The sequence below is a fragment of the Ursus maritimus genome, unplaced genomic scaffold (genome assembly GCF_017311325.1).
Source record: "Ursus maritimus isolate PB19 unplaced genomic scaffold, ASM1731132v1 scaffold_1, whole genome shotgun sequence".
Lineage (NCBI taxonomy): Eukaryota > Metazoa > Chordata > Mammalia > Carnivora > Ursidae > Ursus > Ursus maritimus.
In genome coordinates, this window is record NW_024423343.1 from 92,787,203 (window position 1) to 92,814,005 (window position 26,803).

General features: G+C 40.9%; 1 protein-coding gene and 1 non-coding gene across 2 annotated transcripts in view; one reads left to right on the forward strand and one right to left on the reverse strand.

Annotated features, from left to right (window-relative positions):
* NCKAP5 (NCK associated protein 5) overlaps positions 1 to 26,803 on the forward strand; it is a 759,472-nt gene that overhangs the window by 140,220 nt on the left and 592,449 nt on the right. The gene's annotated exons all lie outside the window — the stretch shown is intronic.
* On the reverse strand, positions 15,505 to 15,611 carry LOC121100005. Its single transcript, XR_005831738.1, has one exon. It is a non-coding gene; the product is annotated as a U6 spliceosomal RNA (small nuclear RNA).

The following is a 26,803-nucleotide window of genomic DNA, read 5'->3' on the forward strand; positions in this document are numbered from 1 at the left end:
AGAATAGGGTCTAGGAATATGTACTTACTTAAAGTATCTCCAAGGTGATTCTGGTCATCGATTCTTCACCTGGCACTGATGTTAGAGACAAACATCAAAAATACTTCTAAGACATCAGCCTTTGAATCCAAGAAGGATATTGTTGCCGCTAACAGAGATAGCTGAGCCCCTGGACATGGGGAAAAGAAATAAGGGTTTTGGAACAAATGCAGTGATGAGATACTAAGAAAGTGTTCTTTAGTCAAAGGAAATAGGGGCAGGAGACCATATTTATTAAGTCTCTTCTGTGCTAAAAATCCCACATACTTACTTTTTTCTATGGGATAACATCTCATTTCTTAATCTGGCATTTAAAGGACCCCATGGTTGGTTCACCTGCCTGCCCATCATCTCCCTTGTTTTTCCTGTAGTGAAACCCTTGTGACAGACACAGCGGTCTCCTCATTGACCCCAAACCAGCCACATACTTTCCCATCCTTGTCATCCTTGCTCATAGTAGTTGACCTTCCTGATAGTCTCTACTCCCTGAATTATCTATTCATGAATCTTACTCACCCTTCAGGGCAAACTCAAATCTCAGCTCCTTTGCCAGCAGCAACACGACCCTCTTTCCTCTCTGATTATGGTTCTTCTGGGCCTGCTCACTCATTTGGCCTTAAAACCACCAACCTTGAAGGTATGCATTCATTTCCTACTCAGCTCTATTGCATAAACACTGAGGAAAGAGGCTTTAGATTAATTCCACTCTTCGTCCCTTATAAAATCTAGTGGACTGGTGTGTTTGTATTATTTAAGGACAGGGTTGCATAGAGACATTTGTTGAAGCCCTGAAACTCAGTCCTCTGTGAATAACTGTAAAAGAAAAGGAGCAGTTTTGGGACAGCAACAAGGGACAGGAGAGAAGGAAGCCCACCAGAGAAATGCTCAGAGGTTTGGATGCAGAACCCCGGTGGGGATCCAGCACATTAGCAGCCCAGAGGGGGAAAATGTGTGAGAAGGAGAGATTGGCTCTCAGTCTTTATTGATTCAGAGGTTGAAGCAGATGTGTATGAGAACATATATTATTTTTATAGTAAAATCAAGGATGTACAACTTTATATAGCAGCTTGTATATAAAAGGAGTCACTCTTCCATTCAAATTTGAAGAAATATTTATTGAGTGCTCACTGTGTGCCAGACACTATGCATATTATCTGGTAATATTACAAACAGGTTTGTTCCGAACTTCCGAAGCGGACACCGTCGCCAGCCACCTCCATGCCCCTTTGTGCCATTCGAAAACCATGAGTTATGTTATTTCACATTGCGTCAAGGAGCACATGGCATTCATTTTCATGGAAACCTAACTAAGCACAGATGTCTGATTGTGTCTTCTCGCCTAAGGATTTAACTACAGAACAGGGGCTACCTTCTTTCTCACCTCCCACATGCTTTGATTATATGCTTGAGTATTGAGGTTCTTTCTTAAATGATGGCTTAAAAGAATCCAAATGGCTAGAAGTGAGAGCCTGATTTCTAATGCATGACTGATAGTATATCGTACAAATAAATGTTGATGCAAAACCAGCAGATTTTCTCTTGCATAGGCCAGGGGTCTTAGCTGATGAGAGACAACCGCTTCTGTTTTGAACTATGTACTACGCCTAGATGTTTTCAGATTCTCCTTGTTCCCTACCTGAGACTGTACTGAGAATCAAAAGACTTGTATTACCCAGCCTGGTGACTGAGAATCTAACGTGTTCCTGTAGTCTCTGCTTGGCTGGGAGGCATATTATGAGGCTGGGCAAATTCACTTGAATGAATCTCATTTGTTACTTTCAGGTCAGTAAGCATCTTAAGCATGGTAGCGCCTGCGACACTCTTTGTCATATCCTGAACTGCTAAGCAGGGCTCTCCCTGGAGAAGAGTTAACCAAAAGGAATGTGATCTTTTAAGTCCTCACACAGGACATACTTGTGTAAAAGAAACTGAAGAATGAGTCCATTTTGATGACCTGGCATTTTTTTTTTAAATGCTAAAAATACATTAGCCAAACTTTTTAAATTGAGTTCATTAGCGTCTTGAAATTGCATACACATTAATAGGATTTTTATTATTAATTCTTCTAATTTGTTTATACTGGGCTCTGAAAGGGGTCTTATTATTTTCTTGAGTCTAGCTATGCATTGATGAGACTCATTAAGCATAATGGAATCTGGCAATTTATCACCCAGATTAAAAGCCCTTTCCATGTAACCTCCATTTACCCTTTATATTTAGAGGCACCTCCTTGGCATCAATCAAGGGCTCAGTGTAATTTCCCAGATTCCTCAGTAACAGAATCTCTGTGGAGCTCGGCATGTCCTTCCTGTCCTGCGCTGCCCTTCCTCCTACTCACATTAACATGAATACTTGGTTCTTTTTATTCAAGTGAAGTTGTAAAACCTATACAGAGGTAAGCTGTTTGGATAAATGCAACTTCGCCTCTTCTGTCTTTTCTTTCCCAAGCCTTTTCTGGTTATATTTCTTTACTTGAGCCTTGTTCTTCAGGGAACTATCAGAAATCAATGCCCTTTACAAATGCTAAATGTCTCTTTCTTGTTATGAATGGAGCATTAGCCACCTAAGGTCTCCTGTCTTCCCCCTTCATGACTAATAGGATTGTAATTTCATCAAGGTCTCTGATGACATCAAAAACCATACCAGTGAAATGTTAAGTGGATTTGGATGTGACCTGATCCCTGAGATGAAATTCAAAGCACTGTCTATATAAAGGTTCAGAGGCGGTGGGATCCCAGCTGAACTGGCCACTCTGACCAGTGAGGGTGTCCCTGTTGGGGCAGGCTGGATGAAGATAATAAATCATTTCTTAAAAAACACTTCAAACAAAATATAAAATACCCAAGCAGACATAGGGAAGACACAACTGCTTACATTTTCATCCACTCTCTGCATTTATAATCTCTCCTTCTCTTTTACAAATAAATTAAAAAAAAAAAAAAACACAAAACACTCTAATGCTATTCGAGCCACGTTATAGCCTGTTCCACGGTGCAATGGAAGTGCTATTGATTTAGTGTTCTTATTTGGAAGATTTTTGTTTGTTTTTTCTTAATTGTTGTTTACCTTCCATTGGTATTGACTTGTGTTCCTTAATTTGGGCCTAGCCCTGCCTTTGTGATAGCTGGGTGGAATGAGAGGAGCGTGGTGTAATTTTCAGGACAGAATCAAACTATGTTGCAAATTGGAAGTTTGAATGGCCAGTTGGCCTCAGTACTGAAATCCACAAAGCTAAATGGTCAGAGTATAATATTAATGAACAGGAGCACTTAATGTTTTTTTAAGTCTTTGTTCTCCCTTTGGTGATAGTGAACCTAACTAAAATCATCTGTCTCTGTCAAGGGATCGCTGTTTTCAAAGGCATTCATTCAAAACCTCAGTTAGCATTTTTGTGGCTCAGCATTTGACTTCCAGCCCTGATTCTGATCCTTTGTCAATTTGCGTGGCCTATTATCATTTCCATAGCCCTGTCCCTGACCTCTTGCACTGCAGTCTCCCCCTGTCAATCATCCTACAGGCTGCTGGATGACACCACTTACATGGCTTTTGCCACATGGTTTTCTTGGTGAAGTTGTCGCTGGCTCCCATTTCTTTCTGCATCATATCTAACTCTTTGCATGGCTTCTGAAGCCTTTCGTGATCTGGCCCCACTCCACCTGTGTGGTCGGGTCCCCCTCTTCCCCAGCACAGATGAATCTTAGCTCTGCTTCAGTCATCATCCATGCAGTTTGGATATGTCCTTGTAGAAATAACCTCCCTGATCTTAACCTTTTCAAAGCATATCCATCTTTAATCCACGAAGCATGCTCTGATACTTGGAAATCTTCCACTCCTCTGAATTCAGTGAGACTTGTGATAGGTGTGGTATAATGTTATCCTTAATTCTCTTTTATTTGAGATTTGTATGTGTCCCCCACCTCACACCCACACTGATTCCAAAAGGATTCTCAGGAGTTACTTAAGTAGATAGCATCTTGTAATATTTGATCATTGCTTTCTATCTTTATTTGTCATCTCCTCTACTCAGTCATTAGATTTTCTAAGACAGGGACCATAACTCATGCCTCATTTTGAAGGGTAGCCTGGGAAAATGGAGAGGACACAGGGCTAGAAGTTAAAGGACTTGAGTCCAAATACAATTTTGCTACAAATTAACACTGCAACTTTAGGTGAATTACTTGAGCCCTGAGGATTTAAATTATATAGAAACTGCAAATAATTACATTTTCCACCAAATATAAAGAGCTTTTTCTTTCCATAAAAATTTATATAACTTTCCATTCTAAAAAAAATAATAATAATAACTATACAGAAACCCTTAAAGCAAAAATTAAAAATCAGCTGAATTTGTACTACCCCGAGGTAAAGACTCTTCTTGGCATTTGTCATTTTATGTAGATTTCTTTTAATCCATGTGCACTCATGGGTAAGAGATCTGTCTATCTACCTATCAATCATCTGCTTATCTAATAATGGGGAAAATACTGATTTCTTGTCCGCTTTGCCTGCTTAACAATACAAAATGCACATATTTGGGGGCCCCTGGATGGCTTGTTGGTTAAGCATCTGACTCTTGGTTTTGGCTCAGGTCACAATCTGGTCTCAGGGTCGTGGGATCGAGCCCAGCATCAAGCCAGAACTCAGTGTGGAGTCTGCTTGGGACTCTCTCTCTCCCTCTCTCTGCTCCTCCTCCCATGCCCTCTCTTTTTCTCTCTCTAAAATAAGTAAATCTTTCTTTTAAAAAAGTGCACATATTTTCACTTCACCAAATTATTACAGAATAATATGCATATTAAACCCTATATAGTCCCTTTTTAAAACATATTTTAGAGAATGACATCAGAGTACTGGCTGCTGACTGCTGAAAGAAGTATGTAATCTTCAGTTCATCACCTTTGGTGAGATATTTCTGCCTTTGGTACAGAACTTTCCATGTGACTCTTTGCCTTCCTAATTGAACATTCATTGGCTGGCTTCAGTCCAGTCAGCTTCTGACTGAGCTGAAGCCTCCACTTCCAGCCCCTCACAAATTCCAGCTTTGTCTCCACACAATCCCTTTGCCAGAATTCCAACATCCAACAGGCTCTAGCTGTCAAAAGTTTTCTTTATTTTTTCTTGTTTTTTTGTTTTTTGTTTTTTTTTTAAGGGTTTGACCCAACTCAGTTGGCACAAGAACCTGATATAAATCAGTGTGAGGCAACTTAGTTTTTATGTAATTGTTTTGGTACAGACATTTATATGTTTCACTTCCAAAATGTGAAGGTACTTGACTATGAGTTACTGCCCCAAGTCCTTCCTGACAGTGACGCATAATACAGAATATATTTCTCTATTAACTACCTGATACATATAAAATATTCTGACTTTCAAAATCCATCTGGTACAAAGGGTTTTGATTAAGAGATTGTAGCCCTGTTCTAAATTTATGAGCTCTTCAATCCCGGTGATTAAATTTAGCACTTTGCTTTTCTTGTTAGCCTTCATTTAAAAGAGAGAAAAAGTAATAATAGACTCTTAACTCTAGAGAATAAACTGATGGTTACCAGAGGGGCTGGGGTGGTGGGGATGAGTGAAGCGTGTGATGGGGATTAAGGAGGGCACTTGTTGTGAGGAGCACAAGTGATATATGGAACTGTTGAATCACTATTACTAGAACATTGTACATCAACTAACTGGAATTAAAATAAAAACTTAAAAAAAGTAATTAGCAATAATAACAACAACAACAACAACAACAATAATAATAATAGTGTTGGGCATTATAGCAGTGGTTTTCAAACTTGCATTTTCTTTTTGGGCTTCAGAAAACATCTTCAGATAAAATCTTACCTTGAAAACCAATCCCTTAGCCAAGATACAAGTCAAGCCCCTCTCCCGAGAGAGGAACCCAGAGATCAGGTCGCTGGGTCCCTCCTCCACTCCAAGGTCACCTCTGTTCTGGTCTGGTGAAAAGAGCTGCAGTGAAGGTTGACAGTTGCTCAGGCTCTGAGATACCAAGGAGGGCAGGATGGCAGCCACGTATCCTGGAACACTGGCCAGGCAGAGAGCGCCGCCATTCCAGGGCCGGGAAGGGGTTTGTTATATTTCTGCCATTGTTTTGTTCTGGGTTTCTTTTCTAGTCAGATGAACGAGAGATCACTTTTAGCTTAGAAGGAGAATTAGAAGGAGATTCCTTGGAAGTTCACGTTATTTCAAGATTGAACGTATAAAAGTTCAGGACCACTTGTCTTAAAATTTATTAATCCCTATTTGGGTTACTTATGTCATTTTCAATGTTTTTATACAAATAAAACTATAGTGAACATATATCTATATGCATTATTGTACATTTGTGTTACCATTTCTTTATGATGAATCCTGAGTGTAGAAGTATTGTGTTTGTACTTGAAAACTTTTCTACGTAGTGTTGGATTGTCCTCCAGAAAGATCATGCCAATTTATACCTCATGTGACCCTTCAAGTCCCTTCACGTCTTGATTTTCAGATTTTCAGTTACTTGATTAAATCAGTAAGTTGTTTCACATGCTTCCTTACTGTTTTTAATTTATGGAATATTATAAATTTTAAAGTGTCATTTGAATTTAATAAGCACTGAAAAAGGAAGTTCTATCAAAATAAGTGTTTATTTAGTTGCTGGTATTTAATGAAAATATTTAAGATTTAAATCATCAATATTATTTTTAAAATCTCTGATATATCTCTGACTTTATCTTCCTTATTCTTTTACTCTTGATAAGCAATTTCTCATGAAAGTTTCTCAGAATGATAATTGTACTTAAAATGGTTATCAAAAATTGCAAAAAGTAAACTTTAAAAAATTGTTGCTAGTTTTCCTACTTCTGCAGGTTTTCTTAAGTGGGTGTTTTTAAGATGATCCAATCTTTTTTCCCCCTATTTTTTTTTTATTATGTGTTTTAAATGAATGCTATCAGGAAAGTGTCTATAAGTGAAATAATAAGGACATACTGTTGAATAAGGCATTTTCTGTAGAAATATTGATGGCTAACATCTTACCAGAGTAATTTAGAGCCAGCAGGGCGCACCTTTGCTGCTTTAATTATTAAAGGCTTTTTTCTCACAGTGACTGAGTTGTAGAATATACACATTTCAAATTGAATGAAGCTGTAGTTTTCAGACAGTATAAATCTAAAAGGAAGATGAGAGAAAAATGTTGAAATGCAGGAAACTTATAGAAATCAGATCAATAAATAAAAAGGGAGTCTTCTTACAGCCTCCATAATTATGCCTGTGTGAGTGGAGTGATAGATTTTCGGCATTTTCACAGTGAGCTCTTTTTGTGTTCAGTTGCAATTTTGAAATTGACTATGTGTTCCCGAAGAAGATATGAGAAAATAAACTCCCCTTGTCTTCCTAGGACTTATATCTTCCCATCAAAATACAGAATCAAGGTATATGTTTGTATAATTTGGCCAAATATAATGGTGGGATTTTGGAAGATTCTTGTTTCTAGGGCCCAGCATCCAATAAGCCTGACTCACAGGTGGGACAGGAGATCGGGGCACTGAATAAGTATTTGGAACATGACCCAAGCTGGTCTTGTCTTTGAGGTTTAGATGCACACACCAGAGTCTAGTCAACATGCTTCTGTCCGTCCATATGCTTCCCCAGCCAGCAGCGATACAATGAGGCAGAAGAAGTCAGCTTGGGGTGCTGATAGCTTCTGGCAACCCAGCCCTATCCCCATAATCTAGCCACTGGAGAGAAAGATAGGACCGATAGTAATTTTTTTTGCTCATGGTTTTTCAAAAGTTTCTTAACACAGTTGGAATTATCCTGAGATTTGCGTTTACGTGCCTGCTTGTGTGTGTGTTAACCGCTAGGCTGCATGTCTGTCAGCTTACTGACATTGTACTCTGTTAAAACAAATAATAAGACATTTTGACATCATGAGCCTCCCGGTATGAGGCACAGAGAACACAACATTATATCTGGGTTGTTGCCAAAAACAGGTAGCCTTAGTCCAGTCATGAGGGAAAAAGAGAGTCAGATGAACCCAAATTGAGAGACATTTGAGGAAATGGCTGGTTGATATTCTTCCAAAGTGTCAAAACCATGAAAGACAGGGACTGGAGAGCTGTTACTGACTGGAAGAGTCTAAGGAGAGGCAGCAACTACAGGTGCAAAGTGGTATCCCAGGTGGGGTCTGGGCACAGAAGAAGGGCGTTCGTGGAAAAACCGGGGGAACTGGAGTAAGATTTTTAGGAAAGAGTATTGTACCCATATTAATTTTCTGGTTCTCACCATCCTGCTGTATTTATACAGTATATTAACATCAGGGGAAGCTAGAATATAATGGAAATTCTGTACTACTTTTGCCGTTCTTCTCAAAGTCCAAAGTTAGTTGAAAATAAAAAGGTTTTCAAAAACATATTTTTCATAGGAACTGCTTCTAGGTTCCTCACACACTTCAAACAGTTCGTTTTTAAATCATTCTAATAAGACTTGACATTTATCCTCAATGAACTTAGGCTTGTTCATGTAAATCTGTTGGCCCATCATATGGTTACAGCGTCGGAGTCAGGAAGACAAGGTTTTGAAGTTCAGTTCTGCCACCTGCCAGATGTTTGACCTTGAGAAATTACTTAGCTTTGCTGGGCCTCGCTTTTCTCATTTCTAAGTACAGAATGATGAAGATGCTGATGATGCTAAGGTTAATACGTGCTTCATGGGAGAGCTGAGAACATTCCGTTAAGTAACATTGAACAAGTACTCAGCACAGTGGCTGGGACATCAAAAGTGCTTTCTGCATACTGCCTGTTGCTCCTGATGTTGTTACTGTTCAAATCTCTTTTCCTTTACTCAGCAGTAAAATGTAAATAATGTACCAAGTCTGTTACAAAGATAAAACAAGCCATTGTGTTTAAAACAGCTGCTTGGCACACAGTCACTGCCAAATAAGATGTAGTTACTAGTATCATTCAGCCAGCCAGCCAGCCATTCTTGTATGCATCCAGCCATCCATTCCCCTAAAAGCCCATGCAGTATTTGGGGGGAGTCTCCTATGTACTGGAGACTGGCGAGTCTTTAACGTGCAAAGCACTGCTATCAATCTCTGAGCAGGCAGAGCGATCATAAGAGCACATGCCTCCTGCGTGTATAGCGCATTACAATCCGTGAAAAGCTTTTCCATACATTATTTCCTTACATACCTCCAGAAACATTGGCTGCTATCACTCTCTACTGATGTGGAGGATGAAAATGAGTATCGAGAGGGTATGTCATCTTAGCTTACGTCACTCGCAGGGGGTTGACAAACTTTCTCTGTAAAGGGCTCTGTGGTAAATATGTTAGCATTGTGGGCTGGACCATCTCCCTCTGTTGCTGCTGTTCTCCCCTGAATAGGGGGAGACGACAGCCATGGACGACAGGTAAACAGATGCATGCCACCGTGTTCCAGTATAGCTTGGCTTACAGACACAGGCAGTGCCCCGGATTTGTGGACCCTTGCGCTCATCAGAGGCGAAGCAGTCACTCAGTTTTAGATTTCTGACTCCAAGCGCAGGAACTTCATGGCATTCAGCCACATCATTTCAGCACAGGTGTTAGGCACAGGACCTGCAATGTGCATCCGCGGCTTCGCTTTCCAGAAATGATCATCTAGTCCCTCTTTCTGTATCCTGCTTCTGGGTCATCAAGCAATATTTTATTAAACACTCAGCAGAAATCCGGGTTCACTTTGCCTCTCGGTCTTGCAGCCTTTTCTTCAAAAGATGTGAATGGGAACTGTTCTTAGGGCGCTCCTGTAATTCTGAGTGACCATCCACTTCTTTTCTAGTTGTCACACATTCTCTTTTATTTATTATTTTTAAAAGATTTATTTATTTATTTATTTATTTATTTGAGAGAGAGAGAGCGTGTGTGCACGCCAGCGGGGGGGAGGGGCAGAGGAAGAGAATCTTCAAGCAGACTCCCCGCTAAGTGGGGTGCTAGACTCCAGGCTCTGATCCCATTACCCCCATATCATGACCTGAGCCAAAACCAGGAGTCGGCTGCTCAACAGACTGAGATACCCAGGTGCCCCATATGCCCTCTTTTCGAACATTGCATTCTAGAAGTGATGTTTTTGAAGGGGGATCAGCCTAGAAACTGATTTGTAGATTCTAAATGCAGCTTTTTCCTTTGACTTCAAAAATTAAAAAAAATAATTCTGAAATGTTCTCAAAATATATTTTCCTGCTTTTAATATGGGCCCCTCTCTGACTTGTCATGAGTCCTCAAAGATTGTCAACAATGCCTCCACCATCCCATCTGAAGTCCATTATTACCCCAGGGTGTAATTTATTGTTGAGACTTGGATTTACACAGAGAAGCTTGCTGATCTCCCTTGGGATCTCTTCACTTATCTTGGGCTTCGTGTTTTCCTCTTCTTTTCAATTTGAAGATCATTGGCCTTGATAGCAAAGGGACAAGATACACGAATTGAATGATCCCGCTTTCTCCCTAGCTTCTATGTTAGCATGACATCATCTGCATCACGCAGTAAGTCAATTCCATCCTTTCTCTCATCTGACTCTAAACAGGGTCATAACCTAATACCCTATAGATTTCACCAGGTTTTGTAAGCCATGGTTTACCTTGGACTTTTTGGCACTGTTTTTACAGAGTTGTTTTTTTCTTCCTTGATCAATTTGTCTGTCCTTCCACACATCCTGTTGCTCATTGGTCTCATTTAATTACAGAACCAAATAAAATTCATGAATTGAATGACAGATGGTGCTGTTTTGCTAAAACATTTGCTAGACCTGTGCCTTGACTGTGGTCTTCTATGGTCTTTTCTATTAGGAGTAGGTTCTTTTGCATTTTGTTGCCTGGTACAGTCTTGTGATGGAAGATGACTCAGTTGTCTTTCTAATTTCTACCCTCCAAGCTACATAATGTTTGTTAGTTTCGAGTGTGAATACATTGTTTTTGCCTTTACTTGTGGCACGAATTAAGTCTACCTCTGTTCTTTTTATATTAGCTCTTAATAAGGCCATGATGAAAGAAAGTACAAAGAAGACTTTGGACCACCTGCAATATTCAATAAGAAGTTGTTTATTAATACGTTCAGAATACACTTAATGTTCATTTTTATGCCACTAAAATAAAAAGCTTAAAGGGTTTATTAAAATTTTGTGGGTCCATAAAAAGAGGACTTTAGATACTGAGGAAATCCTGAATCTCTATTTGCTGCTATGCTTAAGGACTCTTGGCTGAGACAACCAAATCCTCTTGACTTTTTCTAAACTTTTAGCTGTTTGCTCCCTAAACGATCCTCTTTCCTCTTCTAGACATTCATGAACTGGACATGACTGCTTACATTCTCAGATTTTTTCATTTTCTCTGCTGAGTTTAAAGCTGCCAGAGATCTCACTGCTGGTGTCTCTGCTTTTCTCATTGCTCTACTTGAATTAAGAGTGGGGTGTGTGTGTTGGTTGTGCGGTGCGTGAAGCTCTCCCTCTCACCTCAGAGGCATGCCCCCAGAAAAGGTCCACAGCCCCGGTTAGCCATGTGACAGGAGCCCGTCTACCTCTGAAGCCTCGCGAGAAATCTCAGGTCACCACAGCAGGGCCTAGATCGCTGCTTGGGCTTGACCTTTGCCATGTCGCACCTACCATTTGCAAGATGGTCCCGAATCCTCTCTCTGAACTGGTAATTTTTTTCCTTCCATGAGAAGACCCTCGAAGCATTTATTAGCTCCAGGTTCTTAGGCTGAGTTCCTTCCTGGCTTGAATTTGATTTGCCATGATCTGCCCAGCAATCTTTTGAGATTAGTTTTATTTTCTGTTCACATTCTTACAAAAGTTATCTCCTGTTTTCCTACATGAACAGTCTTCTTCTGTTTCTGGAAACACTTCTCCCTTATAATCAGTTGGGCACAGAGAAGAGTCCCCCACAATCTGTCACCTGTCAATTTAAAGACACTAACTGGTACGTCCTGCATGGACAATCCTCAGACTCTGGGAACAAGGCACTTCACTCATGGGTATTACCACCAGGGCAATGAAAGAAGCCCCTTGCTGTCCAGACTCAGCTGGGGCTTGACTGATCTGGAGTCCTTTATCAGGGCCCCTAAATTCCTACGGGAGCCCTGACATGCAGACTTCCTCTCTGCCACAGCTACTTACATGGTTTCCTTTTTACCCTTTCTTTATCATGGCGTCGGAGTAGGCAGTTTTGTGATCTTTTTTTTTTTTTAAAGATTTATTTATTTCTTTGTTTATTTGTTTATTTGAGAGAGAGAGACATGGGGGTGGAGGGACAGAAAGAGAGAGAGAATCTCAAGCAGACTCCCTGCTGAGTGCAGAGCTGGACGCAGGGCTTGCTCTCAAGACCCTGAGATCATGACCTGAGTCGAAACCAAGAGTCAGGCGCTTAACCGACTGAGCCACCCAGCTGCTCCTTGTGATGTCTACCTTTTCCTCTACCTTCCTCTCATTCTTTCCTGTTCTCTCTCCTCTTTGCCTTAGTCATTTACAGGTTACTCACCAGCCCTGATTTATATAAAATAATATCAGTTTTACCTTTAAAAGGACCGCACCAGCTCTGATCTAACTTGTCCCAGAACATCTCACTCCCTCCCTCCAGCTGTTCATCCTCCCTCTTGTCTCCTTGTTATCTCTGCTCCTATCTGAGTTTCTGTCTGGGTACCCATGGTGTCAAATTATCCTGAGTGAAGATCGTACATCCTTTCCAGAACTGGTTGTTTGGGAAATTAGTAACTTTGTTATGTTTTCAAAGTGTTGCCTAGGAATTGTTTCTGTAATTAGTCTGCCTTTGGTTTGAAATCTGACTCCTCTGACTTCCGCATCTATCCTCTGGATGCTACTCTCCTGACAGCAACCTGCTGGATTCATCAAAATTCTCTTCCACCTCTAGCTGACTTAAGAACGTTCCTCTCCAAAGATCAATCATAATCCTGAAATCAGCTTTGCTGATCTAGAGGCCAGGAGAGAGATTTATGTGAGTTGTCTAATGATAATCGATATGATATTTCAGGATTTCTTCTGTCTGGGGCTGGTGGTGGGGAGGTCAGGCAAGAAAGATAAAATCATGAACTTTTTGGGTGGTGTGAAGTTTGCTTTCTATTGTTCAGATCCTAGCCATTAGTCTGAAGTGCCTTTAATTAATGTCAAATAATTAGTTTCACCCTTGGCTCCCACCCCCAAAATGTCTTCAACCATATGAGAAGGACAAATAAATGATTTTTGATAACGTTGCACTGTTTGTCCTTAATTTTGCACAAACAGTTTAATACGTTCTCCAAAATTACTTTTTCTAAGTGACGATAGAGCCAAAATATATATCATATAATTAATTGTAAAAGGACTTCTATGGGATCTCTTCCTAAAGGAGGCAGGCAGGAATCTAGCTGTTATTCAAAAAGTACCATAATGGAAGTTTTTCCTAAGTCGTGAGAAATTGGCCTGGCTGTACTGAAATGCTTCATCTTAGTGAATTCAATAACTTTTCTGGTTGTGTTATTTATAAAATGACTTTGCTTATAGATATTCAAATATATGCAGTTGGTTATAATCCCAGAGAAAATAAGGGGTGGGGGATGGATACCTGAGTCATTAGTATGGAGAATTACCTCAAACACAATAGATTTTCTTCATGACAAATCACACAAAATCTCCATAGCAACTTCACATAATTATGCATAAGGTTTCAGCATAGTAACAAAACTACACTCAGAAGAACTTGTGAAGACTAGTGATATACAGTGACATGGATGTGTGGGTAGATGGCACACGGGAAGATTGAAGGGGGCAGTTCTAAGATGTGAAAAATGCACAGACAAAAAAGATCGCCTGCTTTGTGCTTTGGAGAATACTAATTCAGTCACTGCATTGTCTGGAAATTGGAGACTGGGGGGGCCACAATATTTATTGATAATAGGAGGTGCCAGCTAGAACCACCATTGTTAAAGGAATGTTAGCATTTCTATTATATTTTTCTCTGGGCTAGATTAACATAGACAAACAATTTAATAATTATTTTTTGAATGTATAATACTTGCTTGAGCTCTTAAATTAACAACAACAACAAAAAGCTTTAGAAGTACTCCAGATATACAAATACTATTATTTAGTTACTACAAAACATAACTGAGATGCTTTAATGCAAACATTCCTTGCAACCTACATAATGATTTTTTACTAGTGTTAACACACATAGTTAACTCGTGCTTGGGTATATTTCCCACCTGAGTCCTTAATATAACGTTATATACTAATTGTTCAGTGTCAGTAATACAGCTTTTGTTAACACCCATTTATAAAACGTTGCTGCCTTATATGAAATATATTAGTAGCTTGATTAGTCAATTTATATAAGAAAAGAGGATGATAATTTCTGGAAACTAAATTCAGTGTAGTACATATTCATTCCACTGAATCTGACTTCACAGTGGATGCTAGAAGCCAAAAGATGACTTTGGCATAGTTTGTGTAATGGGAATACTGAGAATATGCAGCTGGAAACAGACATGTGGTCAGTTAATTTCAATGCAACATAACAGATACTGAGATACGCTCAGGCTTATATCGGACTCTAACCAAAGGCATGTAACCAAGAATCCTTTAGAGGAGACTTGATGAATCTTGAAAGGAAAAAGTGTCATCAAGGTCGAGAAAGGGAAAGACAGCATGCCACACAACAGAAATGGTATGAGCAAACGTCCAGAGGTGTGAACTAACACAATGTGTCCAGTGAGGTAAGAACTACCACTTTGGTGTTATCGGAGCTTAAGGCTGGGGGTAGAGGGAAATGGGCTTGGATCTGTAAGAGGGATACTATTCAAGTCAGGCCTTTTATGACAAGCAAATGACCAAGAATGGTTGCTCTTAAAAAGATAGAAGCTCCTAAAGTACTGATGTGTTTTGAGCAAGTTAGTGACATGACTCAGTTTGCATTTTAAACAGATGCCCAATTCCATTCTGCAGAGTGGAATGAGAGTGAGGGGACAAGACTAAAAACAAGATTGATCAGAGGTCATTTTCGAAGCACAGACTTTTCCAGTGATTGAACCCCTTTGTCTCAAATATCAGGGAGCAAGGCCAAGCAAGCTGAGGGCCCATTTGTGCCCTCTATCTAGGAAGATCTTGATTTAAATGCATTATTTTGAGGGTAATTTTAGCTATGTCCTGTTAACATTAAAATGTTAATTGGTTTATTATTGTATTATAGAAACTATTTTCAGTTTTAGGATAAATTTATTCCATTTCTCTGCTTTGACGCAGAATATCTAAGTGATTATGGACATTTAAGAGTTTATTTTAAAGGTTATAAGAAAAATGTATTTTCACTTAAGTGTGTGTCTGTCTGTGCGTGTGGCCAAACTATTAGGAATAAGAGTTGGGTGACTAGTTTTGTAAGAATGGACAAGACATAGTACACTCTCTAGGGGTGGAAAAGCATGTACTCATCTTTTTTCCTCTCTCTGTCAAACATTTTTTTTTTAAAAATATGGAATGCTTCATGAATTTATGTGTCATCCTAATGCAGGGGCCACGCGAATCTTCTCTGCATCATTCTAATTTTAGTATGTGTACTGCCGGAGCGAGCACTCTGTCAAACATTTTGAGGGCTTACTAGGTGACAGGAACTGTTCTGAACAAGAATAAAGCAGTTATGTGCAAAGCAGATAGGAACCTTTCCCTTACAGAAATTGCGATCTAGCAAATATGTCCCATAATGCCATCTACGCAGGTCTTGCTTTTCAGGTTGATCAAGACTCTCAGTTCCTTGGCATTTTCCAGCTGTCCACCAATCGTCCTTGAATCATGTGAAAGGAAGTGTTGACAATGAACATAGATTCCTGGACTCCCTCGAAAAATAGCATAAAGTTCTCCCTACCTCTTTCAATTTAACGCAGATGCTAACTTTATGCTATCTTCTGTTATCCCTAAGCCCTAAATTAAAAAGTATAATAGTCAGACTCTACCTTAAATAAAATTGTAGGTATTTCTCAAGAAGTATAAATACTTAGTTTTGACTCCTGGATGAAAGATTTTCTAGTTTGTGGGAAACTGGGCTTTCTCCAAATTTCAACAGAAGTAATTAAATTTCCAGATGTGCAATAACGTCTTGATCTGGTGATTCAGCCCTGAGATGTCCTCACCTACATCCTTTCCTTTAGTTCTCAGTCAGCTGTATGATCCTTTGACTCTGGGAGTTCAATGCATTGGCCAGAAATCAGAGCTCCGTCTCCACATTCATGCCATGTGTTTTCCCATATTCCTTTGACAGCTCCAGGCAAGGACAGCAGAGCTGCAGGGAAAGTGTTAAAAATGGTGATGAAATGCTTTACTTTTTTGCTTCCTAACATAGTATTCATCTTATATTGTTAACTTTGCAGACATAGGGACAAAATATGTATCATCTAGTTTTCTAAAAATAGTTGTTCCTTGGGGCGCCTTAGTGGCTCAGTCAGTTAAGCATCTGCCTTCAGCTCAGGTCATGATCCCTGGGTCCTGGAATGGAGCCTCACATCGGGCTCTCTGCTCAGCGGGGAGCCTGCCTCTCCCTCTGCGTCTCCCCATGCTTGTGCTCTCTCTCTCTCTATGTATGTGTGTGAAATAAATAAAATCTTTAAAAAAAAATAGTTGTTCCCTAGCACCATGAGAGGTGGCTGATAAAAATACAAGGCACTGGTCGGAGATGCGATTTAAGATACAAAAACATTGCTCCTTCAAATGCGAAGAACAGACTCCTGGCTTTTACCGTGGTATTTTTGCTCAAAGATTGAATTCAAAGAATACAGTTTTTTGGTTTTTTTAAGAGAAAATACAAATATGTGGCCACAGAATGACTATACTCTGTACAGTGTGGAAGTTCTCTACTTTGCTAGGTTGGATTTTAAGAAAACTTTTTGGAAACTCTGGACTCCGAGATGTCCTGATTTGTTTTCAGGTGTGTGGGTACTGTAAGATAAGAAAAGGATTGAAGAGAAGTCAAGATCAGAAAGAAAAAAAAACTAAAACAACAAAAAAAACAAGTTTTGATAATAAGTAATCACAGGACTGTAAAATCTTTTGAATCAAAAATACAAGTCAGAACGCAAACCCCAATCTGATATTGCTGTGAGAAAAGCAAATATTTCCAGCTGTATCTAAACATCTTGAAAGCAAAAATTCAAGGAAAGAATTGCCTCTTGTATGTGATATCAACATCTTCCGTCTTGAGAAGTTCTATCTGTTAATACGAATCATAATAACATGATTTGTGAGTGGATGGATGCAGAACTTTTTATTCACATCTCAGTACATTTTATTTGCATATAAAGTGGCACATTTGTATTCAAGAATCACTAGCCCTGGAGGAGTGATATTTAATAGGAGAATATAATTATCCCAGTCAGGCCGTAAACATTTTCTTTAGGGCAATGACTACAGTTTAAGATAGCCTCATAAGGACTCCTGTAAAGTGCCACACTCTTACCAAATTGAGCTCGAGAAAAAAAGTTAAGCTACAAAAATATTATGATTTCATTTGAATAAAATATCTGTTTTCACTTATCCACAGTTTTAGGAGTGATATGCATAAAGGTCAATGAGCTATTAAATGTTTAATTTTGATTCTGGGTGATGGCCTCAAGCAATGATTTTAAGTACAAATGTTAAGAACTGTAAATATTTTATTGTACATCATGTTAACCACCCAGAATTGTTTTATTTTTCATCTCAGATAATGCCATTATTATAGAAGCTAGATAGAATATATGTAGTTAATACTTCTGGCCATTTAAAGGGGCCTCTTCAGGATGTCTGATTGTATGCCCTGCATCCATTGCGCTCTTTTGACCAAGCATTGTTTTCTAAGATTTTAGGGCGTGTCGCCTAGATAGCTATAATGTCTCAATATTTTAGAAGTTATATACAGTCTTGCACACGAACTAGAAAAACTAGAAGCTAGCTTATTTTTGTTTGCCCTTCTAATGTTGGTAGGGGTATTCTGTTAGGAATTAGAAGGCTTGTACCATCACATTGTTTTTAACATTAATAAGCCAGGTGACAATTCAATTACCTTCTATAGAACTTTCTTGTCTATTAGTTAATGCATCAGACCAACTGCTGAGAATTCTCTGGGCCAGAACTGCTGGAGATTTTGTTCCTTACCCAGCCTGATGTGTAATGATGACATCAAGGGGGCCCCACTGCTTGGGTAGGGAAGGGAGAGGAAACAAGTAATGAAAGAGCCTTAGGTTAAGTATTACTTACTGAGCATAAGGAAGAATTGAGAAGTCAGTGAGATGTGAGAACAGTCACAGCAAATGCCCTGATGTTACCGTGTCTGGCCAACTTTCAGAGCGACTGTGCTCACCACTCCCAGGAAGGGATTGATACGGGATACCTGGCTGAGAGCGTCTGTAAGTTGCCTTCCAGACTTTAAGACGGTGGGAAGGTCTCCTCCCTTAGGATATCAGGTAATATTCTAGTTTGTTCCTTCTGCAACTGTGCTTCATGCCTTTTGCTGATGGGAGTACATAATTCACGCTTCATGTTTGTAGGCTGATTTTACAAGGTCTTAATACTACAACTCTTGGATATTTTTCGTATTAAAGTTCAGTTCCCTTGAGTTTGTGAATAACTGCATTCTAACTGAGAATTCAGTGTCCTTGGCTTGGTCCAAGTTTGTTTGAATACAGCCCAATTTTCTGTTTAAGGCTGGTCCACCCAGAGCCGTGGCTCAGTCTTGAACTTCCAGCAAGACAAGCTTGTTTGTTTGGCAAAAAGCTCTGGAGTCACAAGACTTTAACTCTTTCTTTCTTTGGCTTGTATCTTGCCAACATCTGGACAATGGATCTGGAGACCGTTTCTCAGCATATGTTCTTCTGGAAATCCCATACATATTGACAAAGGGAAATTAATTTGGCTAGTATAAAAACGGCCTCATTTTGGCCCCCAGGCCAGTGGGATTTCTAGCCAGAGACATCTCCCTGAGTTTGGGAAATCCACGTCATCGCTGGTGGGCCCACCAGAACAGATCATGGTCTGACTGTGAACATTTGCTTCCCTCTGTATGGGTAGAGAGCACCCACTCTCATCATTCTACACTCAGCAGACCCAAAGTGGTGAGCCGGCACTGCCACTACCCAGCTACTCTCAGCGTCCTTGTGAAGGCTGGGACAGCAGCTGCTGCCCCTGAGCCAGGCATCAATGTGGTGAGGTGTGCCCTCTCCTTCCTCCTCCTCCCAGACCCCTGCCCAACACACTCTTGACACAGGTTTGGTGTTTCAGTCTGTGCCTCGTGACTTACACCAAATTGTGTCTGGGACAGCTCTTGCCTTGGGAGTGGTGGTACCTCGTTCATTCATTGACTTGCGCGTGTATTCATTCAAGATATGTTCACTGAACACCTAATACAGGTCAGGCCCGGGGTTGATGCCAGGGAGAGAGCAGGGACAGAGCGGACAAAACTCCCTGCCATCATGGACTTGCCATTCTCGTGGGAAGACATCCTTATAAGGAAAATAAATAAGCAAAAAGTATAGAGAGTAATGAGCGCTGTGAAGAAATATAAGCTAGGAGTGGATAGAGTATTAAGCTTGTGACTTTAAGTAGGGTGTTTGGAGAAGACTCTCCTTTGAGAAAAGATCTGAAGGAGGGAGGAATGAGGCAGAGGGAATGCAAAAGAGGACAGACACTTCACGAAGCATGCCCTACTTTACTCCATGGGATCTCAGGAAGCCTTGAAGGGTCTGAGCAGGAGAATGGCTTGATATGACTTGCATTTTAATGGTGTCATCTTGGCTGCTCTGCAGGGCCAGGGCAGAGGCAGGGAGACCTGTTTGGAGGCCGATGCAGTCATCCAGGTAGATGGGGAAGGTGGAGGGCAGCAGGTGGGGTGGGGAGAAGCAGTATTCTACCTATATTTCAAAGAGGAAGTGACCAGCATTCCTGATGGATTTGGTGTGTTGCGCAGAGAAGGGATGAACAGTCAAAGAAGATGCCAGGTTTGGCCCAGGGTTGGCTAGCCAAGGAAAGCCTTACATGTCTGAGCTGGAGGAGACCCAAGGGGAGCAGGTGATGGGGAGGCAGCGCCAGCATTAAATCTTCCCTGCATGTCTTCTATGAAACAAGGAAATCATCTTAGACACATGGGGAATGATACACTTAAAACAACCTTGTAATAGAGTTCACATTCACTTAATAATACCTGACTATTAAGTGCTGTACATTTTTAATTCACCCTTCACAAAAGTGTGATGACTATTATTATTTATAATAATTATTATATACTTAATAATTGTTATAATTATATAATTGTCACATTATTATAATAATTATAATTGTCATTATAGAGTAGATGACTTTTATATAATTATTGCTACTACTGCTATTTACAGATGAAAAATATTAAGCCTCAAAGAGGATAAATTGCTTGCATAAAGTTCCTCAGCTTATGAACACCAAGTTTGAAGCTGGGGTTTGTCTCATTCCAAAGCTGGGTTTTTTAAATGACGAAATGAGCCACGTGGGCAGGAACCTACAAAGGTGAGGCAAGAAATTTTTGCTTTTGCTTTTTCCTGAAGCCATTAACCACTTTCTTTTGTTGCTCATGAAGCTGTGAATTGAGCTTTTATTCACTCAGTCCTCAGCTACAAAGTAATCATCTCCCATACAGCAAGCTCCTGCTGGTGCTGGGGCTAGGATATCGTGAAAATATGCCCTCTTCCTACTTACAGCTTACTCTATTTGTAGAAACAAATATAAAATTATGACTGTGACAAACAGTTCAAAGGAGAGGTCCAGGGCATGGTGAGGGCATTTAATAGAGAAATGTGACCTAGTCTGGGGATGGAGTGAGGATTTAGCTAAGCTGATACAAGTAGGAGCTATCCAGGCAAATGCGGGTGGGGCAGGAAAGTGTTTCAGGCAGAGAGAACAGGTGCAAAGGCCCTGTGGCAGGAAGAAACATTGCACATCCTGCATCCTATCCTAGGAACTTCAAGAAGGTCTGTGTCACAGGGGCTTGGAGCCAGAAGTGGAGGAGCACAAGACAAAAGCTGGAGGTCTCCACAGGCCAACCGGACACAGAACTCCGAGTGGCTTGACCACATAAATTATCATCCAAACTGCCACACTTTTGAGTGTACTAAAATGCTAAATGGGATAGTTTGTTGGCACTACATGTGTGAACCAGGTCTGTCGTGGCCAACCTGGAATGATAATCCCACTATTTAAGGGCCAGTTTAAGTACTGTAGTCCTTATTGTAAAAGTTGATGGGAAGCCAGTAATTAGGTTTAACAAAGAGGGGAGTGTTGGCACAATAAGGTTTGGATTTTTAAAGGATAACCCCAAATTTAGTGAACAGTACTGACCAATGTCTATTTTCTGAATGTTATGTTTATGGTTACATAAAACGTTATCATTGGGAAAGCTAAATGAAGGGTGCAAGGAACTCTCTGTTCTAATTTTGCACTTCTTGTGAGTTTTAATTTATTTCAAAATGAAAAAAAAATTAAGCTTACTCTGGTTGCTGAGAAGATAAGAGCTAGGTCAGTGGGAAACACAGGATTCAGAGGGGAGGCTAGTTCTGGAGACCGTGCAAGAGCTGAGGGCAAGAGTATGACGGCACTGGAAGGAAGTGAACTGATTCAAGAGATACTTAAAATGCAAAGGCAGTAGGTTACTCCGAACTTCTTATCTCTTCATGTTTACTGAGATTTCTACCAGGAGAAATACTTGAAGAAGAGCAGGCAGGGGACATTGGGGCTGCCCTTGTTCTTCTTCTTTTTCTTTTTTTTTTTTAAGATTTTATTTTTTTATTTGAGAGAGAGAGAGAGAGAGGGAGACAGAGAATGAGAGAGCATAAGCAAGGGGAGGGAGAAGCAGACCCCCCCTGAACAGGGAGCCTGATGTGGGGCTAGATCCCAGGACCCAAGGATCATGGCCTTAGCCGAAGGCAGCTGCTTAACCAACTGAGCACCCAGCTCTCCCTGGGGCTCCCCTTCTAACAACCATTTTCCTCCTGGTCTTCCGAGGGCAGTCAGAGTGGTGCCAGGAAAAGCAAATTCATTCATCACACTATGATCTCTTCACTTCTTTCTAGGGAAACAAGATGACATCTCCCCAAACCAAAGGCCACAGAATGGTGATAACAGGGTTTGAATTTACCACATACCAGCAATTAAAATATACCCTTTCCCCTTTTTGTGGGTAGAGAGAAAGCAGTGGAAAGGAAAGAGTTGATAGGACATTTTTAGATTAAGGAATGAGAGGTAGAGAAGGAAAAGTGCTCAAAATAAACGGCTTTTGAAAAAAAAAATGTGCTTGAGAGTTATTTTGGGGAGAGCATATTTTATACTACTCAGACCAAGAGAAAGCCACCAGTCCTGAAAAACGTCTAACAGGAACTATTTTGGTATTTACTTATTTTTTATTTCCTTACACATCTTTGGAGATTTTCTAAACTTTAGCCTTTATTTGTTACATGTCTTCTTATTTCTCATAAGTCCTTTCCAGTTGGGCAGGAGGTTACAGTCTTGATAAGATGAATCACCATTGCCGGATATTGAACTTCATTCATGAACCATCGTCAGGAGATTGTTGTCTGAGCTGTTTTTTTACGTATGAGGGTGGCAGGAGTCAGGAAGAGAAAGAAGTGTCTTTGCGTTTAGCAGTCTCTGGGCCTGTACTTCCCATGATCAAGAGAATACAAATTGCAGTACCAGCATGCCGTGTCCTCAGTGCCAGGGCTGGGCATTCGGGAATGTGGGGAAGTGATTGATATTGGCTCAGTATGGCAGTAACATTGTTCTTCAAAGTTTCCAAGAACTCGCATCCCAAAAAGTGAAATGCAGATTTTGTGTTTTGTCACACTAGGTAGATTAATAAAATAAATGGATGGAGATTTAGATATTGGGATGATTTCTAAATGGTGTTCTCCAAATAAAACTTCATGTAAGAATGGGCCCCTGCTTACAGATAGTTATAGTCTAGAAGGCACTCGTTTGGAACTTGGAATGGATTTCTTTCAGTTTTCTTGAGGCATAATTGGCAAATACAAATTATGTGTGTGTCTGTGTGTGTGTGCACTAGAGATCTACCTTCTCAGCAAATTTCAAGGAAATCCTGCCATTTGCAACAACATGGGTGGACTGGAAGATGTTATGCTAAGTAAAATAAACCAGACACAGGGGTGCCAGGGTGGCTCAGTCAGTTAAGCATCTGACTCTTGATTTAGGCTCAGGTCATGATCTCAGGGTCATGAGATCGAGCCCCATGTCGGGCTCTGCACTGGGTGTGGAGCCTGCTTGAGATTGTCACTGTCTCTCTCCATCTTCCTCGACCCCCACTACCTCTCTGTCCTTCTCTTAAAAAAAAAAAAAAAAAAAAAAAAAAAAAAAAAAAAAAGCCAGGCACAGAATGACAAACATTGTATGATTCCACTTATTTGTAGAACCTAAAAAAGTTAAGCCTCACACCCCCAACTTCCCAAAGATTCTTTCCAATACCCTGCCTGCCTTCAGTTACTTCCTTTAACCCCAGTGATCTTTTTAGTCCACTTCATCTCAATTCCCATGCCACATCCCAGACCACCTTCAAAATCACAGTGGGATCATCCTACTCTCCCACCACATCCTTTTGTCCTCCCAGATGACTTTGAAAAGCATCCCCAACTTTATGGAGGACCTCAGTTCTTTGGTTCTATCTGTGCCTTTCCTATCCCTTGTCCAATTTAACTCCTTTAAAAATAAAGCTGTACCACCTACCCTCATGCCACAATTGAATTAGAATCACCCACTTGGGTGTTCGTATTCTTCAGAGCTCCGTGGTGAGTATGACGTGTAGCCAAGTTTGAGAACCGGTGCTCCATCTTCTGAACATCAAAATACCCAGTTCTCGAGCTGGTAGATAAGAAATCTCTTTTAGTTTGTTAATAAGTATTAGTATGGATTTTAACAGGGTCGTTCTGGAAATGGAGTATTCCTTAATAACTGTAGCTTCAGGAACATGAATTGTTTAACGGGGGAGAGATACTTGGTCTATGCTTCACACATCTCCCTGTAACAGGTTGCCTCCTCCCCAGAGGCTCCTTAAAGGCCACATCCCTGTCATTCTAAGCGAGCGGTTCTCAAATAATGCTTCAGTGGCACAACCACTAAGATCATCTATAGCAGAGGTCTCCAAATCTGTATCTCCTTTCCTGACCTCTCCCCTGACTTTTGTATATCCTGCTGCCTACATGATGTCTCCACTTGGATGTCAATAACTCTCACCTAAAATGCCCAAAATTGAACTTGTGACTTTCCCTCTACTCCTGCCCTTGTCTTGGTGTTCTTCATTTCAGCTAATGGCCCCACATGGTAACCAAGCCTGTAACTAAGTTTCAGAAATTCTTGAGTTCACCTCTGCCTTATCACTTCCTCTCTTATCCAATCCATCAGTGACTTCCGGTAGATTTACCTATCAATTATATTCCAAACTTGAGCGTTTCTTCTAACATCTACCTCTACCACTTCACTATGAGCCCTTTCATTCTTACCTAGGTACCCTCCTCTGTGGTCATCATGTTTTCACTTTTGCAGGGGCTCCTGTACTGCAGTGNNNTCTTTCCTATTCTTTCCCCAGCAGCCAGACTGATTTTTTAAGAAGATAAATCAGGTCACATCACTCCCTGCTCAGAACTCCTCACTGAATTCCCATCTCTTGCATAGAGTTCACATTCTTCCCACTGCTGACAAAGTCATAGATGATCTAAACCCTGCCTACCTCTCCTCACACAGTGGCCTTTCTGTTCCTCAGACATACAAGATATATTTCCTGCCTCAGGGCCTTTGTGCTTACCATTTCTGCCCCACTCCCCCAATTCTCTTTACTTCATGATTTCATGGCTTCTTTCTTCTTCATTTAGATCACTGCTCAAATGTCTTTAGCCCAAGAATTATTCCAACCACTTGCTTCAAAGATCCACCCTTCCCTCCAATATCTGGCTGCTTAACATGATTTGTTTCTTTAGATCATGTCCAGGTGTGAATTGGAGGGGGCTTCTCCTGCTGCTCTACAGTCCTGATCGTACATCACATTGTCACATTGACTGTGACATCGCATTGGCAATTTGAGATTGTCCCAGGTGGGAGTATTTACACTATGGCAAAAGCTACAAAGCAATCGCTCCCTCGCCAAAGCTTGTTGGATATTTATACATCATTTCTCCTGACTACATGAGTGCAGATTATGAACTTACGTGTTTTGGTCTGTCTCACCCAATAGAATTTAAGCTCCATGACTGCATAGACTTAGTATGACTTTCGCATATGATCATATTTTAACTGCCTATGATAGCACTCGGACATAGCTGGCATTTAGTCAATGTTCATGAATAGATGGGTGGATAGATGTGTGGTTGAGTGAATGAATGAATGAATGAATGAATGAATGAATGAAAGTCAGGTTTTGGTGGTCTTATCACAATATCCAGAAATAAAATTTTTCAAAGGGTTGAATTTCTTTCTTCTTCCTTATATTTTCCTTAATGATTGGTATTTGCCGTATTTCTCTGCTCTGGGAAACACAAATACACAGGTTTTCTTCCTTTCTCTTTCTTTCTTCCTTCCCTGCCTTCCTTTCCTTCCTTTCCTCTCCTCTCCTTTCCTTCCTTCCTTTTTTTACATGTGATTTCTTTTGGCAGGCCTATTGCATTTGTCCTTTTCTGCTAATAACATTTTTCTTCCTTTCATGTCTGTGTAAATTAAATATATCAGTATTTTCCGGTATTGTTCAGGGTAGCCGTACAGCCTGGAAACCAGGCAAAGGTACGTGATGGCTGATACGGTGGTACTACATCACACTGCATGCTGTCAGGCGACATACCATGATGAGTTTAATGTGTCGTTCCTCGTGAGTAAGTAGTGCCTGGCGCCAAGCACCGCAGAAGCCGCACGGCCTGCAGGCCTTAGCGCAGCACGCACGTCAATCACCACAGCGTACCCGCGATGCGTAGCCGCGGAGGGTTTGTGGCTCTGAGTTCTACTGAATAAACCCTCGCCCTTAGTGCTCCTCAGAAGATGGTAGCAAGGAGCTTACATCTGGTGAGCCTGCAGCCCGCTTTACAGGGTCACTTCCTCCCATCCAGTTTTGGAGATGGTCTTCTCAGCCGCCTCCCCCTGTTCCGTCACGAAGAGATGGCGCGCGTCCCGGGGGAGCCGCTGTGGCGACCTTCTCCTAGCCTGTCAGGTGTGGGCACTAATTAATCACAACAGGATGAAATCTGTCCAAACATCCCCAGTGTTCTTAGTCTTTCGGGCCACCTGAACAAAGAACACAGTGACCTCTGGGTGCTTTTGCCTCTGAGCGCATTACAAAAATCTCTTCCTAGAAGAGGCACAACTCAGGCATGCAAGAGCTAAGTGATCCCACCCAGTGCGTGCGCAGTGCACACTGGGAGGGGGATGCGTGGGGAGGCATTACTGTGGAACAGTCACAAAGCTGTCGGTGACTTTCTAAAGGACAAAATATCTTTGAGAAAAGCATAGCAGCAAAGGCTGGATGAGGACACCCATCCCAGCTGTGCTGGACTCTCTGAGTCTGGCTTGCACAGCTGGTTCTGGGTGGGACGAGTGTGATTAGCATGGAAAGGGGTAGGCGGCAGGCTTGTCTCTTGTCTCCTTCTAACTGACCAGAAGCATTCTACTTACTCCCTTTGTGTCCCCAGGAGCCGCGTTTATCAAAACATGGTCCAAGCATCCTCTGCATAAGATCATCTGTGATACTGGCTCTAATGTAGGCTCCTGGTCCCACCCCAGACCTGCTG